The 18,922-nt window shown below is 43.9% G+C and overlaps 1 protein-coding gene and 1 long non-coding RNA gene across 2 annotated transcripts in view; one reads left to right on the top strand and one right to left on the bottom strand.

Annotated features, from left to right (window-relative positions):
• The window catches only part of MFHAS1 (multifunctional ROCO family signaling regulator 1), a 52,936-nt gene that overhangs the window by 27,137 nt on the left and 6,877 nt on the right, over positions 1-18,922 (bottom strand). The gene's annotated exons all lie outside the window — the stretch shown is intronic.
• LOC310667909 lies at positions 5,627-11,548 on the top strand. Its single transcript, XR_014506400.1, has 3 exons — positions 5,627-7,574; positions 7,691-9,802; positions 11,124-11,548. It is a non-coding gene; the product is annotated as an uncharacterized lncRNA (long non-coding RNA).

Below are 18,922 nucleotides of genomic sequence, written 5' to 3'. Positions count from 1 at the left end.
CAGATAAATAGGTACCGCTCCGGCGGGAAGGTAAACAACATTTCCGTGCACTGCTCTGGTTTGCCAGAAGAGGCTTAGTCATGCTGGGCACATGACCCGGAAGCTGTATGCCGGCTCTCTTGGCCAATAAAGCGAGATGAGCTTTATGAACCCCAGAGTCGGTCACTACTGGACCTAATGGTCAGGGGTCCCTTTATCTTTTTATGTGCATAATCTAGTACGAATGAGCAGAATGCAGGTTTAGATGAGACCGCAAAATTTAGAGGTAGCATAGAACAGTAGACATGAACATCCCACATGAAGTTGGGTGCCACTGGCCTGCACATTTAGTTTCAGTCAATGCCTTCGTCTCCCCACCAAGTAAAACCAACAGGCACTGGGGTAGGTCTAAAAGGGGCGTTGAGATTTAAAAGCGATTTAGAAGTTTACAATGAAAAAGTGGCAAGTAATAGGAGGCATTTCAGAAAATGGCATTAGAGAGAACAAAACCGAGTATAGTAATACAAGGGTTTGTTGGTATGTTTTTAAAATGACTACTGCCCTCTCATCATTGTGGTATTATTGGTAAGGGTAACCTCATTCCTTTATATTTGAATAAGCACTTAAGAGTCTGCCCTGAGAAGCCCTGTAAAAATGAAAGTAATCTATATGAAAGTCAACAACACTGAAATTGCTGAAAACTGGAGGCTTGAGAAACTAGCTAATTCTGAAGCAGAACCCAACGTTATGAGTGAAGCTTCATTTATATTTATTGAGGAGCAGAGGGAGGCTAGCTATTCCCATAGCATACTGTAATGGTTCTAGGGGTTGCTCGTGCGTAAATCGGCACCACACCTGGGTGGGTTGCCTGAGTGAACCCTTTCTGTCTGGACCGCCACTCGCCCGTGGCTGTCTCAATCGCTGGCAGAATCCATCAGTGGGCGTTTCTTGAACTTCTTCCAGCATAAAAGTTCTTTGACGCCTAGTCGCTGCCTACTTTCCCTGCGCGGAAGCCTTCTGCACAGGGAGGGTGTGGGCATCGGAGGACCCGTGCTCTCCCCGCTGGTTCCCGGCGAAGAGTCTTGGAGCCACCTCGCCGATTCCCCCATCTGCCCCCCTCCTCCACTGGTGCTACGCTGATTTCCTTCCCCAGAAGATGTGCTGCTTCTCTCCCTCCCGGGACGCTCTCCGGAATCCCTCTGGAGCCCTCCCTCTCCTTCTGGCTCCGATGGCAGTTCCCTGACACATACTTAGCAACACCATGTAAAGTCAGAGCTCATGACATACTGAGGGTGAATGGAGGAGACGAATGTGCAATTGGTTGCATAATGGCACAAAGTCGACTAAGTATATCCCACGGTATAGGCCTTTCTTTCTGCAGGTGGGAAATCAGGTTTCTAAATCATACACGGACCCCCATGCCTATGCATATACAGTTGCAGATTGGGGTGAATGCCTTCCGCTGCGATTCATGCTCTCTGTATATGTGTTCACTCCCCCTGGAGACCTCAATGCGCAGGACTAGGGTGCCAGGACTACCAATGTTCTCATACTGGACCAAGGATGAAAGGTGAGCTGACGATGGGCTAATGTACTTTAGTACAAGCGCCGAGATCTGAGACAGCCTAGTGGTCAAGTGTGCGAATGCAAATCTTTCGTCGGTATTACTGTATTTTTTGCTCTATAAGACTCACTTTTCCCCTCCTAAAAAGTAAGGGGAAATGTGTGTGCGTCTTATGGAGCGAATGCAGGCTGCACAGCTATCCCAGAAGCCAGAACAGCAAGAGGGACCGCTGCTTTTGCTGCGCAGCGATCCCTCTTGCTGTTCTGGCTTCTGGGATTCAGATTTTTTTTCTCCTTGTTTTCCTCCTCCAAAAACTAGGTACGGTAACTTGCAAGTTAGTCTCAAACAAACCATTGCCTCTTGGTTTCAGCCAAAGCCCAGTTAGGGGCTGCTTCAAGGTTTCCTAGGAAGTACTGAAATACTGTACAAAATGAAATGCTTTGAGCAGCAAAAAAAATGCAATATAAATGCCAAGCATCGCCTCTCATGTGAAGCTTTAAAAGTATTATGACCGCTGACTACTATTTTAACCTATTTTGATCTATTTATTCAGATTTATTACCTTGTCTCTCTCTCTCCTCTCTCTGAGACAGTGTCAGCAACTACCATTTTGGAATACAAAAATCATGACATTTAAAATACATATTCTATTATTTATACATCCCAGTGTCTTCAATCTTTTCATTCATATATATGTCTCTCTGTGTAGAATATTTTTTAAAAATTAATTGAAGTTTTCACAATACAATTAAAAGAACTAACCTACAAGAAATACAGAAACTAAAAACTGTTTTTTCCTGTTTATATATTACAAACATCTTGCATCATTTCCAGAAAATACCAAGCTAAGATATTGGCTAACTTCCAGAGACAATGAACTGAGAGCTGAGCAACAGCCACTAGGGACACTTATATGCCTCATGATTCTTATTCGCTATATAAAAGGTGCCCTTATACTGCTTACAAAAGGAGAGGAGAGGTTTCTTTGCTATAAAGATTCAAGTTCCTTCAAGTCTTTGCAAGGTCAAAACCTGCAGTCTTAAATCATAGCCAGAACAGACCCTATAATCTACTGAAGTCGTGGCAGGAGACCATCTTTCAGACTGAGGGCTGTCCTCTCATCTGTGAAATGTCGGGGGTCTACATGTCAACATGGGGGCAAGGCCAGGGGCAAATGTTAGCAGACCACCAAATGGAAAACTGTACATTTGTACAAGTCTACTTTCTACACAGACTCACACACCCCTCTCTTATATTCCATCCAGGCAAGAAAGTACAGTGGTACCTCGGGTTACATACGCTTCAGGTTACATACACTTCAGGTTACAGACTCCGCTAACCCAGAAATAGTACCTCAGGTTAAGAACTTTGCTTCAGGATAAGAACAGAAATTGTGCTCCGGCGGCGCAGCGGCAGCAGGAGGCCCCCATTAGCTAAAGTGGTGCTTCAGGTTAAGAACAGTTTCAGGTTAAGAACGGACCTCCGGAACGAATTAAGTACTTAACCTGAGGTACCACTGTAGCATTATAAGAAAGTGCTTGCAGTGAGGCATCTAACCATGTTGCTCCCTTGATCCCTGTCCTTCATGGTTAATAAAATCTACCCAGCAGGGCATGTTTGGGTGGGTTTGGGATGTGGTGAAGGCATCATTACAGAGGTAGTTCCCACTGTTTTGAAATTGGTGGTGGCACATCCACTCCTAAGAAAGCTCACCCAGGACTTCCTGTCCAAGTTATTGGCCGGGTTATAATATCAGTGGGTGTTTTTTCTAGAGTTTGGATGGATGGTTTTATTGTTCCCGAATCAATGTTATTGTTCTTAGAGCTTGTTTTATCCTGTTTTACTGTTTTGATGGCTTCACAGGGAACCAGGCAGAGGGCCTTCTCGGTAGTGGCGCCCGCCCTGTGGAACGCCCTCCCATCAGATGTCAAAGCGATAAACAACTACCTGACATTCAGAAGACATCTGAAGGCAGCCCTGTTCAGGGAAGTTTTTAATATGTGACATTTTAGTGTATTTTTGGTCTTTGTTGGAAGCCGCCCAGTGTGGCTGGGGAAACCCAGCCAGATGGGCGGGGTACAAATAATAAATTATTATTATTATTATTATTATTATTATTATTATTATTATTCTCTGAGTAGCCTATACAATCGACGACAATGATGGTAGTGATTCAAGGACACGTCCCAGTTAGGCAAAGCCTTTGAAAGAGGATGAAAAGGAAGCCTAGTGAGGAGTGTGGCCTGGGAAGAACTGTGCATGAGGGCAGGGTGTCACCTGAAAAGAGTCCCGAGGGCCAGTAAAGAGATTCTGGAGGGCCACATTTAACTCCTTCGCCTGAGGCCCTCATGCCTGGACTAAAGGAGCACCTACATGATCAATATGGACTTCAAGGGCAGTACTGCATACAGCACATTGCGGTAGTCTAGCATTACAATTTTAAGTGATTCTGCCTCTTACCCTTGCTTAGAGATGTGAAGGCCTGGGGAAAAAATCAGAAAAAAATGGGAAATAAGCAGTTGCACCTTTGTTCTTTATTTTATTTTATTTTTACCTCCAGGCTTTCACATCTCAACCTTTGCCTGATCAACTAAGCAAAACCTTCTTGCCTTCTGCATTTCAGGCTTCAAGACTACAACGATCTGGATTCAGGCATGTTTGTTCATGGCCTTGAAAGATACACATTTGTTGAACATGGGGAAAAAATAAATAAATAAAAATTACACATACAACGGAGCAAAATAACACCATATTCCAAATCTTAGCAGTCTCTCAGAGTGCACTAACATAAACACTGGACCCCTAATGAAATATTTCTCCCAGTGAGAAATCACCTGTCATATCACTGACATTTTCCTGTCAGGTATTAAAAGAGGAACTACTGAATAGTCATGCAAACAAGCTATCATCTCAAGCAAAAACCTTTCATTGCAGTCACGTTATATGTAGTTAGGATATCAAGCTAGACAAGTCAAGTGTGGGCTTATCTGGAATACTACCAGTCAGCCCCCATTTTCAAATGGGCCAGTGGCTGCTAAAATGTTAAAGGAATATACCACTTTACAATCTGCTGTCTCTCAGTGGCAATGTTTTCCTTGCCCAATGCAAGGAAGAAGTGTACCAAACAAGGCTAATTCCTTTAAAATGAATGCATTTGATTAGGAGAATTTTAAATCTATTGGCAATGGCAACCAGATTAATGATGTCATGCATTACACAACAGTGGTTACAGCAGGATAAAAACCATATCCAAAGCAATTTCACCCGGTCTTTCACCTCTAACTGCTTTCCTGTAAAATAACAGTCCAACTTCAGGGACGTTTATCTGGAAAGTAACTTTACACATTGTGCTAAAATTCATCCGGTTTTGCAAGTTACAATAATTACGCAATCATGTCATGGCGGTTAAAGTTAAGACAGAGATAGAACAGAGAAAAGAGCACTTAACTTCAAACCACACAAGGTATTCTTAAGCATCAAACACTGAGGTTTTTAATCTTCTGAGTGAAATGAAATTTCTTCTGTAATTAGTGGAACTGTACATCTATTTCAGTCACTCCAAACCCTTCCCATCCACCAACCAGGTATTATATTTCAACAAAGCAATTTTCAAGGGAAAGACGACCAGTATGCTACAAGCAGAAGCAATGATGTAAAATTAACCACCACTTCCTTTCTTTTTAAGCCAACTTTTTTAAAAACAAGCACCCAGACTTCATTCATTCTATCATAGAATGTTCTCTATACATAGGAGTGAGAAGCAACTGCTGTCCTTTCTAACTGTACCCCATATTACCTTTCCAACTGTACAGCCCATTTGCTTTGCTCCATATAATTCAATGGGGGCCACTGAGATCCAAGCCAGCCCCTCTTCCCATAGTCTTTCCCTTATTCTCCTGTGCAGGTCATGTTCCTGTAATTTGTACTCCATGAGATTTAGGTGGATTTCAAATTCAGTTCCCTTGTATTTCCAGAATGTTTTAATTTGGAAAGAAAATACTCATTTCCCATCAAAGTGACCTGCTGTCGAAAATAAAGACATTTGTACCCACTGTATTAAAGCTGCAAGGGACTTTTTTATGTGTGGTTATGACCTACTGGTGGCGGAAGGAGCGAGCCGCATTCCAGTGAGTGAGCCTGTCCCTGGCTATAGTACTGGTGTTAGCCCTCTCACTGGTCAGAGCTGAAGGAGTTAAGGGGCAGAGGGATTAGGAGAGGGAGGCTGGGAAGATGAAACAGGTTTGAAAAGGCAACTGAAACCAGCTTAAGTTAGATTGCTTTTGAAAACTATTAGGATTTTTTTTTTTTAGAGTAAATGAAGGGATTTCACTCTGCTGAAATTCATCATTTACAACTTCAAAAGGGACACAGGTAATTTTAACCTGTGATCTCTTTCGTGGCTGATTTCAAATACTGTGCACATGTATCTTAATCATGTATTTGTCCCTAAAAGGTGTTAGGAGAGACATTAAATTTTAAACTAAAAGGAAACTGAAGGAAAATAGAAGATCAAAGAAGACTTAATCCTAATAACACAGGGACAGTAAATTGTAGACAGATGATGGATCTTGAGAAACTCCCCTCAAAATGGGTTTAGCCAAGCAAAACTTAAACTGAAAATTCAGAAAAATACCAAGATGGATCAAGAAATCAATCAAGAAAAGTAAAAATGGAAAACCAAGAGAAAATGAAGATAAATGAAGGAATGTGAAGGAGGGGAAATCAAGTTTTATTTACCTTTCAAACTAATTAGTCTTTGGATGAAAAGAGGAAGCACATGAAAGGGTACATGGATATGAAGTCCGCTTAAAGAAGAGGGAAGATGAGTAGGGAAAATAGAAGGCTTTTCTTTTAAAAGGCAACTAGAGAAGTCATTTCACGAAGGGAAAGTTGGGGTTTTTGTTGCTGAAGCTAGAAATGTTCATATGGGGGGGGGGGCAAAGAAGACAAGGAGAGCACAAAGCCGTTCCTTCTAATTTCATGTGGGCTCAGGTTGCCTTGGAAGGAGAGAAAGACAGGTAAGTTAAAAACTTGCTGAAAAGGCAAATAAAGCATTTTGAGGATGAACCTGCTGATGGCGACTGGAGAGTGACTGCTCAGGGACATGGCAAGTCCAGGATCCTGGGGGAAAGTGCTTTCTCCAAAGGAAGTTCCTGAGAGTGGCTAGAGTGCTGGATTAGGCCCTGGGAGACTCGAGTTCAAATCCTCACTCTGCCATGAAGCGCTCTATCTCTCAGCCTAACCTACCTCACAGGTTGTTGTGAGGATCAGATGAGGAAGCAGACTAGAACATCAACTCCATTAAGCCTTTCCAGCAGAACCGGCAAGATTTTGAAAAGAAATGGGAAATGGAACTCAAAAGGCAACTATGGAACAGGCTGGGCAAGATTACCCCTGATGTGTAACATGGCTCTCTGGTGATAATAACCAAGGTTTTTGCTGAAGGGGAGCTGCGCAGAGAGGGAAAGCTGCGCAGGGCCCTTCAGCGAAGCGGCCGGAGAAACGGAGCCCCTTCCATTTCCTGCCACTTTGGTGGAGAGGCGTTGCGCAGAGAAAGAGAAAACATTTTTTTTCTTGTTCTCCTCTAGAACTAGGTGCGTCTTATTGAGCGAAAAATACGGTATATTGTCTTCCTTCTACAACTCTTTGTGCAAAGACTGTTTCAGGTCACAGGAGAAGGACGATCACACCGCCATGAACTCACTGGAGAAGAGGTAAGTTATTGATGTAATAATACATAAAATATACAAGTTCCTAAGGAGCTTGCACTTAGCAACATTGGTCATTCAGTCGTTCTTTTCAGATGATCTGGGAACTGAAGACGCCAGGTGACCGCCATTCCTGTTTCCAAGGGAACTTCTACTGTCGAGATGTCACTGCAGAGAAGGCCTTTTCCTGTGTCAGTCCACAATGAGGTACACTTGCGGACGGGACAACACTCTTTCTTTTGTTCCAGATCTTCTGTTTTACAGACGTTGCAGAGTTCACTGTGTCTGAGGCAGAGCTGTTTTGTTAACTCCCAAGATGCAAAGTGAGTAAGAGCTCTTGATACATCAAGTAAAAACCTGCAGTTATTATTGAGGGAAACATGCATTTTGATTGCGCGGCTTTAGGTAACCTGCTGTTTTTGGTCTTCTGTTTCTGTAGGAGAGAGAAAAGGTGCTGAAGACCCCAGTCTCTTCCAGGTGCGTCTCATCGGCAGCCTCTCTTTACAGTTGTGTCTGAAGAGCCCACAACGCTCAGATGAAGCCACCTCTTCCTGCAGAGTCACAGAAGTCATGGTGGACATATTTTACAAACAAAAAACTGAGAAAAATACCAAGATGGAGATTTTAAAGAGAATCAAGAAAAATGAAAATACTTAACTGGAAAAGCCAAGAGAAAATGAAGATCTAGGAAACTTCAAACTAAGGAGACTTTGGATGAAAAGAAGGAGCACATGAAAGGGTACATGGATATGAAGTCCGCTTAAAGAAGAGCGAAAATGAGTAGGAAAAATAGAAGGGTTTTCTTTTAAAAGGCAACTAGAGAAGTCATTTCATGAAGGGAAAGTTTGAGTTTTTTGTTGCTGAAGCTAGAAATGTGCATATGGGGGGGCAAAGAAGACAAGGAGAGGACAAAGCCGTTCCTTCTAATTTCATGTTGGCTCAAATTGCCTTGGAAGGAGAGAAAGACAGGTAAGTTAAAAACTTGCTGAAAAGGCAAATAAAGCATTTTGAGGATGAACCTGCTGATGGCGACTGGAGAGTGACTGCTCAGGGACATGGCAAGTCCAGGATCCTGAGGGAAAGTGCTTTCTCCAAAGGAAGTTCCTGAGAGTGGCTAGAGTACTGGATTAGGACCTGGGAGACTCAAGTTCAAATTCTCACTCTGCCATGAAGCGCTCTGTCTCTCAGCCTAACCTACCTCACAGGGTTGTTGTGAGGATCAGATGAGGAAGCAGACTAGAACATCAACTCCACTAAGCCTTTCCAGCAGAACCGGCAAGATTTCGAAAAGATATGGGAAATGGAGCTCAAAAGGCAACTATGAAACAGGCCAGGCAAGATTACCCCTGATGCATAACGTGGCTCTCTGGTGGTAATAACCAAGGTTTTCAGATTTTATTTTATTTTATTTGCTGCATAGCTCAGACAACACAAAGTGTTGACTCTACACAAAAAACTTGGTTCCTCCAGCACTGAAGGTAATGCATTTAAAATGCCAATTTTAAAACCAGGTCTAGCAGTCAGCTCCCTTTGCCAGTAACTTCACACCTGGAAATTAGTTCTGCAGTTGAAGGAAGGTAACTATTAAATACTTTTGACTTTTCAAAAGGTGGTGGCTTCTAGGTGAGTATCTCGTGTTTCGCTGGAGAGAAAATCTCTTTTCCACCTGCAATTCTTGGGCTAAGACACTTTTAAGTCTTAAAGTTTTATTTACCTTACAAACTAATTAGTCTTTGGATGAAGACAACTCAGTGATCTTTTTCAGTGCAATGCTTTTGTACTGGTCTCTCCTTGTTAATCTCTTCATCCGCTTCTTGAAAAAATGACTGTCAAAATGGCACTCTGTGACTGAACCACATCAAGGTGAGTATCCCTTGCTTGACTAGGGAGGAAATATCTAGTCAAAATGGTACTCTCTGATTCCTCATTCGTTTTAAGGTTGCGGCAAGATGGTTTGCGACTTTTTACAGCAAAGGATTCTTCTGTATATGTCAGAAGAGGCCCTATTCCGTGTCACCACATTGAGGCTCACCTGCTGGTAGGATAAACTAGAGACTTTAGATCGCAGACCAACAGAAGGAGCTGCCAGACATATGAAGTTAAATGGACAAACAAAAGGGTGAGCATTGAGCAATCTTTCCTCTTTCCGCATACCAAGCTTAATGGCAGAGATTGAAGTCTGAATTTTATCTCTCTTTTGTGCCCCTCTAGATCAATGGCCTGAAGCTGAGGCTCCAATACTTTGGCCACCTCATGAGAAGAGAAGACTCCCTGGAAAAGACCCTGATGTTGGGAAAGATGGAGGGCACAAGGAGAAGGGGACGACAGAGGACGAGATGGCTGGATAGTGTTCGCGAAGCTACCAGCATGAGTTTGACCAAACTGCGGGAGGCAGTGGAAGACAGGAGTGCCTGGCGTGCTCTGGTCCAGGGGGTCACAAAGAGTCGGACACGACTAAACGACTAAACAACAACAACAAAGATCAATGGCTCATCCAGCTTCAGACAAAAATGGCAGTCAAAAGGGTATTCCATTGTTCAAGGATATTTAGGTCAGTACCCCTTGCTTGACTAAGGAAGAAATCTCTTATCGTGTTCCATCTGCAACTTTTTGCACTAACATTGTTTTCTGCTAAGACTCTTTCAGGTTGCAGTCCATGACTCGTCAGAAGTGGAAGCCTTTTGCAGCAGATTTCTTCATAACTCTTAAGGTTTTTCTTTTTCCTGAGAGAACATTCACAGAATGTTCTCTCAGGTTTTGCTTTTCCCCTTGTTGCATTGCTCAAAAAAAAAGCAAAAGGCACTGGTGGTCGGCGCTCCTGGTTCCCAGGACGGGGTTCAAATCCCTGCGGTGTCCATGCTTACTTCCAATGCAACTGCTATCTCTCTCTATCCCTCTCTCTACCCCTCTCTGTCTCTCTCTTTCTGTCTCTCTACCCCTCTCTATCCCACACTGCCCAAATAATAATTGGCTCCTTTTTTCTTAAGCCAAAGTATTAGCATGGGAGGGTGGTGACTTCAGTGACTGAGCTTGATTCTTAACTCCACCATTGCACCAAAGGACCATTTCAAGCACCACCTTCAAGGTTTCCAGGACGGGGTTCAAGTCCCTGCGGTGTCCTCACTAACTTCTAATGCAACCATCATGCCCCTCTATTTTCCCCTATATCACTCAAATCCCAAAGTATTAGCGTGCGAGTGTTTTTGTGTGGGGATTTCAATGAATAAGCTTGGTTCTGAATTCTGTCATGGCATCTATGACATGGTTCAAGCAACCTTTGCCCTGTGCCTGCTGCTCTAATGATGCTCCCCTGATGCATCTCCAGGTGTGTCTAGATAGGCTGGATCATGTGGGTGCTTCCTATCCTAGAATTCCCAGGTACTAAGGAGTACTACTCCCCTAGTACTTTTCTAAAGAGAGTCTAACTTGACATCTTTGTTTGTTTAGGAAACAACACGCACTCCCAAAAATGCAACCTTTTTAAATGATGTGGAAAATGGACAAGGTCTCAATGGCAGAGCAACTGGTACCACATGCACACATTAGCAGGGCAAAGACAGGGCAAAGACAGGGTGGTCAGTGTCCATCAGCAGCCAGCCCCTTGGCAGAAGACTGAGCACATGCACACAGGCCCTGGTCCTCCCCACTACAGTGAGATGTATAGTATTCCTCTATAAAAATTATAGGGTGATATCCAACATTAGTCATACTCAAGAGTAAAATCATGCATCCAGCTAATTCATACTCAGACTCACTGAAACCAATGGGTCTACCAATACCAATGGGTATTACTCAGTAGGGCAGTAATCATTTTTACATGTCTATCTATATACAGCATTTGCAAATTAGTCTCCTCTTTCTTTCTTTTTAAGCCATGTGTCAGTGGCCACTATAAGCCAAGAGGCCAATTTATGCAATTCAAAGAATCTAGCTTGGAAGCTGAAGGGGCAACAAAGTTTAGTGAGCAGGAAGAACCTGTGGAAGGAAGCAGTTCAGACTCCAAGGCTGAAGCAGAGGAGGGGCGTCAAGAGACTGATGAGGAATCCAGGGAGTCTCCCTCTCCTGCTGCGACAAGCTCCCCTCCAGCCTTGTCTCCAAGAACGCACAGAATAATGAGGAGAGTGGAACAGAGGCCAAAGATGCTCAGATGCTGTTTGAGACTGCTTGGGAGAGGAGGAGCCTTAGAAGGCAGGGACCTCAGTCCTGACAACTGCTCCACAGGGGCAAGACCTAATGGGAAGTGTTGCTGAGTTGTATGTTCATTTCCTTGAATAAAAAGTTGGCTGAGAACTGACAACTGGCCTTGCTTCTTTGTGCTGACCTGCATCTGACTCCAGCCCTGGCAGCCTGGCCCTTTGTTTTCCCCCTGATCATGGGAAGTGCAGTTTGACCCTAACTCTGCTTAGAAGGAAGTCCCAGTGATCTGGCCAGTGTGCTTTGGGGGCACAGCTATAACACAGTGGTGGAGTGTGTGTGTGTTGTATGGAGGAGGTCACAGATTTCCAGATATGGCTGCTGGGGGAAATCCTTAGAGAGACACTGTCAGTCATTGATACAAAGCCAGATGGGAGTGCTGGCCTAATTCAGTTATAAGGCAGCTTCCTTTGTTCCTACGCTTAGGGTTGCAGCCATGAAGCTCAATTCCACGGATGAATTTGGTGGGGCTTCCTCCCAAGGAAGCATACACAAGATGGCAGCTTTAGGCTTGCAGTCTAGGAGTAGCCACAGTGGCATCATTCATAGAATTGCAGAGTTGGAAGGGACCCCGAGGGTCATCTAGTCCAACCCTCCTGCGATGCAGGAATCTCAAAATACATCCATGACAGGTGACCATCCAACCTCTGCTTCCAAACCTCCAAGGAAGGAGAGTCCACCACCCTCCTAGAGAGTCTGTTCCACTGCCTAACAGCTCTTACTGTCAGAAAGTTCTTCCTACACTTAGTCGGAAAGGCCTCTATGGGCATATATGGGCATTGTTGGCAATCAATGCCACACAGCATGGCATTACCCTGGTCACCTACTCTAAGTAAGTTGATTTGAGAACAACAAAAACAGGACATAAAATCATGCTTGCTCCTGGTTTATTTCACTAATTACAGTCAAACCAGGTATCTCTGAGTGTGGCTGTCACGGGAAACTGTGGTTAGTTTGAAATCAAAAGGACATCTTTCTGATCTCTTCCAGTGGCATGCAAATGAAGAGAAGCATACACGCCTGATACTTGTGCAGACTCATTCACGTTATTGGAAAATGAGATGTTTTTAACAGCTGAAGATGGGGTAGGTGCACTAGAGTTAAGCTGTAACAGCTAGCCAGTGCAGTTTGGGTTGGGAAGGGATTAACAGGGGAAATGCTGTCTCCCAGCTTCCTGCTGAAACTTACAAATGATCAACAATGCAACTGCTTGACCCAGCAACCGTGAACAGACGCTATTCTGTCACACAAGGCTGGTTACACTCTCCCCACTAGACATGTTTGGGAGCACAAATGTAAACGCGAGCTCATTAAGTATTGCAAATATGTGACGGCATTTGCAAATTTCTTTAGGGTCTTTTGTTTTAAAGTGGAAGGCTGGAGTATGATTTCCTTCTAACTGATACCATACTACAAGCAAAACACTTGAGAAAGTCCTAAGAGCATGGGGAACACGGGGTCTGGAATTGCTCCCGGGGAAGTCTTCCAATGGCTCAAACATTACTAGTAAAGCCACCAGGGATTTTGAGTTGCAAAGAATTAATCTTACAAGAGTACTTGAGGCAGGTAGTGAGTGGTGTGCAACCTTACAAATGTAAACAAACACTTTTTCAAAGATCAAAACTTGGGTTTAAAAAACACTGTGATGGCTGCATTCCTAAACACATTTACTTGGGATTAAACACTACTGGACTGACTTCCAGGATTGTGTTGTGTTTATCACTTTAAAGTAAACATGGAAGTTGATGTTCCAAATTGGGAGAAATTATGCTAAAATATTTTTAACTCTACAATAATACTGAATTTAACATTTTAAAAAGCTATAATACCTTTTAATCTAGTCTTCTTCGTGACACTGTAGTTTGTGTAGGATCAATTATTTTGACATACCTGTTTCTGAGAGCCCTGTACCTTGTGATATTTGGAATGTAGATTAGACTCTTGAAAACTAAGAGATTTTATTATCAGTATAGTTCAGTGTAGTGGTTCTAGGGGTTGCTCGTGTGTAAGCCGGTGCAAACACCTGGCTGGGTTGCCTGAGTGAACCTTTCCTGTCCGGACAGCCACTCACCTGTGGCTGTCTCAGTCGCTGGCAGAATCCGTCAGTGGGCGTTTCTTAAACTTCTTCCAGCAAAGAAGCTCTTTGACGCCTAGTCTCCTCCTACTCTCTCTGCATGAAAGCCTTCTGCGCAATGAGGGTGTAGGCAGCGGAAGACCTCTACTCTCCCTGCTGGTCCCCGGCAAGGAGTCATGGGACCGCCTCGCCGATTCCCCCAGCTGCCCCACTGGTGCTACGCTGATTCTCTTCCCCAGAAGATGGGCTGCCTCTCCCACCCCAGAAGATGGGACGCTCTCCGGAATCCCTCTGGATTTTGCTCTCTCCCTCAGGCACTGATGGCAGTTCCCTGACAGTTCAGTGTCAGCTTTAGGCCTCAAAGCAGCATCTTTAACATTACAGGATCAGCATTCTCCTAGATATTTTTAGTCCTCAGCATCCATCTGCATAGCACTTCGTACCACAGGACCTCTTCTCCTTTCACTCAAAGTGGTATTTGCCTATTATGGAGGCTCTTTGGAGAGGTTTAGTTCTTCTGCCGTACCATGCCTCTTCCATGAGAGGCAGCAAAACACTGCTTTCGAAGAATATGTTTCTTGTATTTCATAGTAAGCTCTCTGATGCAATGGCTGGATTCTCGAGTTCTAAAGATTGAGATGAGCTATATAGTATGAACAACTTCATTGATTGCTTTCATTTGGGAGAAAACAGGCGTAGCTTCTCCTAAAGATGCAGTTCCTCATAAGTTGAACAAACAAAGTAGCTTCATAAAGGCCAGTGCTGTCTCCCCACCCCTCCATTGCTGTTGTATCTGAACAAATTGTGAGCACAATGCTCTAATTCAGAAACGATCACAACTGTTGACAATAATGTCTCTATTTCTCAACAATCCTGTAACTTTGCACGTCAAACCTGCATATTTGATACCTCTGCATGTTGTTTTGATACCTGCCCAGGAACCTTTTTTGCATGTAGAAAAACAATTCAGGTTGAAGGTTAGGCTAGAACCTTTCTCCCTTATGAGCTAGTTTTCTAACAATCAGATCTCATTCACGTTTACTCAGGAAATAACTTCACTGATTTCAGAAGGATTCATCACCAAATAAGCATGAATAGGACAGCAACAGAAATTCAGGGAATTGTTTACAGAAAATTTTATTAGAGTCTCAACAGAGCCAAACCACATAAGCATACACTAGAAAATGATCTGCATATTTCAAGAGGGGCGTTCACAAGATTCCATGACTTTAGCACAAATTAATTAATCTGGAAGAAACATAAACCCTAAATCCTACCCTTTTAGTCACTAAATGGGATTAGGACTATAATAACCATTCCACACTTTACAGAACTTTCTCAAAAACCACTTAACCAATCAGTTAACTCCTTAACCCACTCCTCTTCCCATAATCCGGGTGACTGGGGAGATTGTGGAAGCCGCACTCTTTGCATCATTTAGTGACTCAGACAGCATGCATTAGATTCTTTAGAATATATTCAGAGGCACAATGAGACAATTGTAAAAAGACAGCAATGCAAATCCTCAATGGGGTATACAAGAGAGTCTCTGAAATGTGCTTATCCCATCGGTAATCTTCTGCATGCTCCTTTACTGTCACATCACGCTGTCTGGTGTTCTTAAATTCACAAGGCATACCTAAAACCAGACCCCCAAGTTCAACATAAAAAGCTCAGGCCTTAAATAAACGCTAAGTTAGGTGGTCTTTTTAACATAGAAGATCATTCTTAACCAGGGTGCTCAAAATAATTTTCCTGACCATTTCCTAAAAACCCACACACACACAGACCCTGCCCCTGATCCCATTGGCGAATATTCCAGTTGGCGAATATGCTTTCCCCACAGTGACCCTATCATGTAACACTGTTCCTATAGGGCAGTGCTAACTAACTTGTGGCTCTCCTGTGGCTGTTGGACTCCGTCTCCCATAAACCCCAGCCAGCATGGCTAACACATCAAGATTAGTGGGAAATAGAGTTCAACAACACTAGAGGGCCACCAGTGTTCAAAATTCATTTTGCAGCTGGCTATTGGCCACTTGTGAGGCGAAGATGCCCATTCACCAGGATGGCACATGACGTCACCATCTGGAGGTGCATGCCTGGAGATCCTTGGATCTTGACTGTTTTCACATACTAGCAATGCATCCTGTAAAATTACCGTATTTTCCGCTCTATAAGACGCACCAGACCACAAGACGCATCTAGTTTTTGGAGGAGGAATACAAGGGAAAAAATATTCTGAATCTCAGAAGCCAGAACAGCAAGAGGGATCGCTGCGCAGTGAAAGCAGCAATCCCTCTTGCTGTTCTGGCTTCTGTGATAGCTGCGCAGCCTGCATTCGCTCCATAAGACGCACACATATTTCCCCTTACTTTTTAGGAGGGAAAAGGTGAGTCTTATAGAGCAAAAAATACGGTATATTTTATCTGCACAGAGTAAATTTCAGGAACCAATAACGCATATTGAAAAATGTGACTTTTGAGCTGTCTGGCCCCAAAATGGCAACCAGGCATTCCGTTTTGGCGGCTGTAACCCTGGTTTAATGAGCTATTTGGTGCCTAACTTTTATATCTGAGTTTCTAGCACTGTTAGCCACTCCCTGCTCTAGGGTTTTCTATACTGCAACACTCCAATGCCACATAATAATGGCTCCCCAGAAAACAGTTTTTAAATGCAGCACCAGCTTTGAAAATGCAAGGCTCCTATCCAAGTGATTTCCCTTGCCTCTTTTCCTTGTCAGACTTACCCTAGGTTTAAAGTCACCGATCCAAGCACAACCCTTAATATAAACTATGGTTCTACCATAAACCTGAAACAGAAACCATGACTTTAAGTGGATTTGTAAACCATGGTTGGCACTAACCGCTGGGCTTCACTACAACCAACTGCAAGTACAGTAATACAGTGGTACCTCTGGATGCAAACGGGATCCGTTCTGGATCCCCTTTCGCATCCTGAAGCGAATGCAACCTGTGTCTGCGCGTCACGATTCACCGCTTCTGCGCATGACGTCACTTTGAGCGTCTGCGCATGTGCGAGTGGCGCAACCTGGAAGTAACGCATTCCGTTACTTCTGGATCGCCGCAGAGCGTAACCCGAAAATGCTCAATCTGAAGCGACTTCAACCCGAGGTAGGACTGTATGTAGTCATGCTCTGAATCGTATTTTTTCTTCCTTCTTTTGAAAAGGAAAGAGGAACACATTTCCAAACAGGGTGAGAAATTCAGAATGAAACAAAGGGTCTCTCTCACCAGCTGAACTATTTAGGCCTGGACCAAACATATATGAACTTCACCAGTCTCTTCCCAGGAAGGAGTTCCTCTGACCCTGCAATCCTTAACCCTTGAGGAAGGGCTTTAGTTCACTGGCAGAAGATGCATTTTGCATTTTAAAAGCCCTAGGATTCAATCTCCAGCATTTCCAGGTAAGGTAGGAAATGTTTCCTGCCTGAAACCCAGGGAAGTTGTTCCCAGTCTATGTCGACAGCACTGAACTAGATGTCCAGTGGTTTGAGTTGGCATAAGATGGCTTCATCTGTATGTTTTTAATCCAATGATGAAGGTGACCTGAAAATAGCAGAGCCTTTAATCAGTATCCTCTGGGCTCAGAGGGCTCATCTTGTCCTTGAATGATTGCAGTGTGGTTCACATTTTCAGTAGTTCGCATATACTTAAAACTAAAATCTTGTTTAGCAGTTATCTGCAGAATTATTAGTGCCTGGATGCAATTTTTGTATCTATCAACAGAAAGCCAAATTGGAGGGGGCAGCCATTTCCAAAAAGCACTTTAGAGAGGGATAATGAACTTTGCTCACAAACAGATGCTCATTTTCTTTATGGGATGATTGGCTTGGTTAACAAGATACTATAAATTTAAAAATGGCAGGAACATAGCATTGGGCTGAAGGGATTCTTAACTGTGCTTTCTCAGTTATTGCCCCTTGTTATCACTGATGTCTCTGTCACAGTCAATACAGTGGTACCTCGGGTTAAGTACTGCTCTTAACCTGAAACTGTACTTAACCTGAAGCACCACTTTAGCTAATGGGGCCTCCCGTTGCTGCCGCGCCGCAGGAGCACGATTTCTGTTCTCATCCTGAAGCAAAGTTCTTAACCCAAGATAATATTTCTGGGTTAGCGGAGTCTGTATCCTGAAGCATATGTAACCTGAAGCATATGTAACCCGAGGTACCACTGGACTCAGATTGTGACCAACCTGAGGGCAAAGAACTGTCATTACAGTTATACCTCATGTTACGTTTGCTTCATGTTACGTTCTTTCAGGTTGCGTCCTGTGGCAACCCGGACGTACCAGAAAAGGTTACTTCCGGGTTTCACTGCTCGCGCAGAATCGCTAAATCGCGTTTTGCACAGGCGCACAAGCACCAAATCGTGTCGCGCACCTGTGCAGATATGACGCTTCAGGTTGTGCTCTTTTCATGTTGCGAATGGGCCTCTGGAACGGATCCTGTTCACAACCAGAGGTACCACTGTATTGCTCTATAAAGCACCCAGTACATTGATTAAAGGTAAAGGTAAAGGGACCCCTGACCATTAGGTCCAGTCGTGACCATCTCTGGGGTTGAGGCGCTCATCTCGCTTTACTGGCCAAGGGAGCCGGAGTACAGCTTCCGGGTCATGTGGCCAGCATGACTAAGCCGCTTCTAGCGAGCCAGAGCAGCGCACGGAAACGCCGTTTACCTTCCCGCCAGAGCGGTACCTATTTATCTACTTGCACTCTGACGTGCTTTCGAACTGCTAGGTTGGCAGGAGCAGGGACCGAGCAACGGGAGCTCACCCTGTCGCGGGGATTCGAACCGCCGACCTTCTGATCAGCAAGTCCCTGATCAGACCCTGTTATGTTGACAGCAGAAACTCTAACCTAAGAGCTTCACCCTGCAAATCAACAAGGGCCTAGTGCATTAACAGATGCAGGAAAGAGCAAGCTTTATGTCATGAATCTGACCACTGAGCCCTCTGAAATGACTTCTACTGGCGCTTACTACCAGGTATGTAGAAGCAGCAGCAGCAAGCCGGGTCAAAAACTAACCACAGTCTAAGAAAAACGCAAACGAGCCAAAACACACATTTGAATAAGAGTGAAATTAACTCACCCCCCCCTCCATCCTTATGAAGTACATTCCCAAGTACTTTGTTGAAAGAAAAGTCCCATAAACACATTGCTTATTAAGGTCAGAAGTTTGACTTGATTTTATGCCAACATACGCTCCTCCTGCCAAAAATACTCTTCCGGCGTTCTGACTCAAGTCTGCATTACTAAAGCAGGAAAGTATCAACTGGTTACACACAAGTAATGAATTCAAAACAAACCATCACCAGAAAGTCTCCAGCTATCACACTGAAGAGAAGCTGTGAGTCACCACCGCAACCACAATCTCTT

This window comes from Podarcis tiliguerta (genome assembly GCF_965153285.1).
Source record: "Podarcis tiliguerta genome assembly, chromosome: 17".
Classification (NCBI taxonomy): Eukaryota; Metazoa; Chordata; class Lepidosauria; order Squamata; family Lacertidae; genus Podarcis; species Podarcis tiliguerta.
This window is presented reverse-complemented; position numbering and strand designations above follow the sequence as displayed.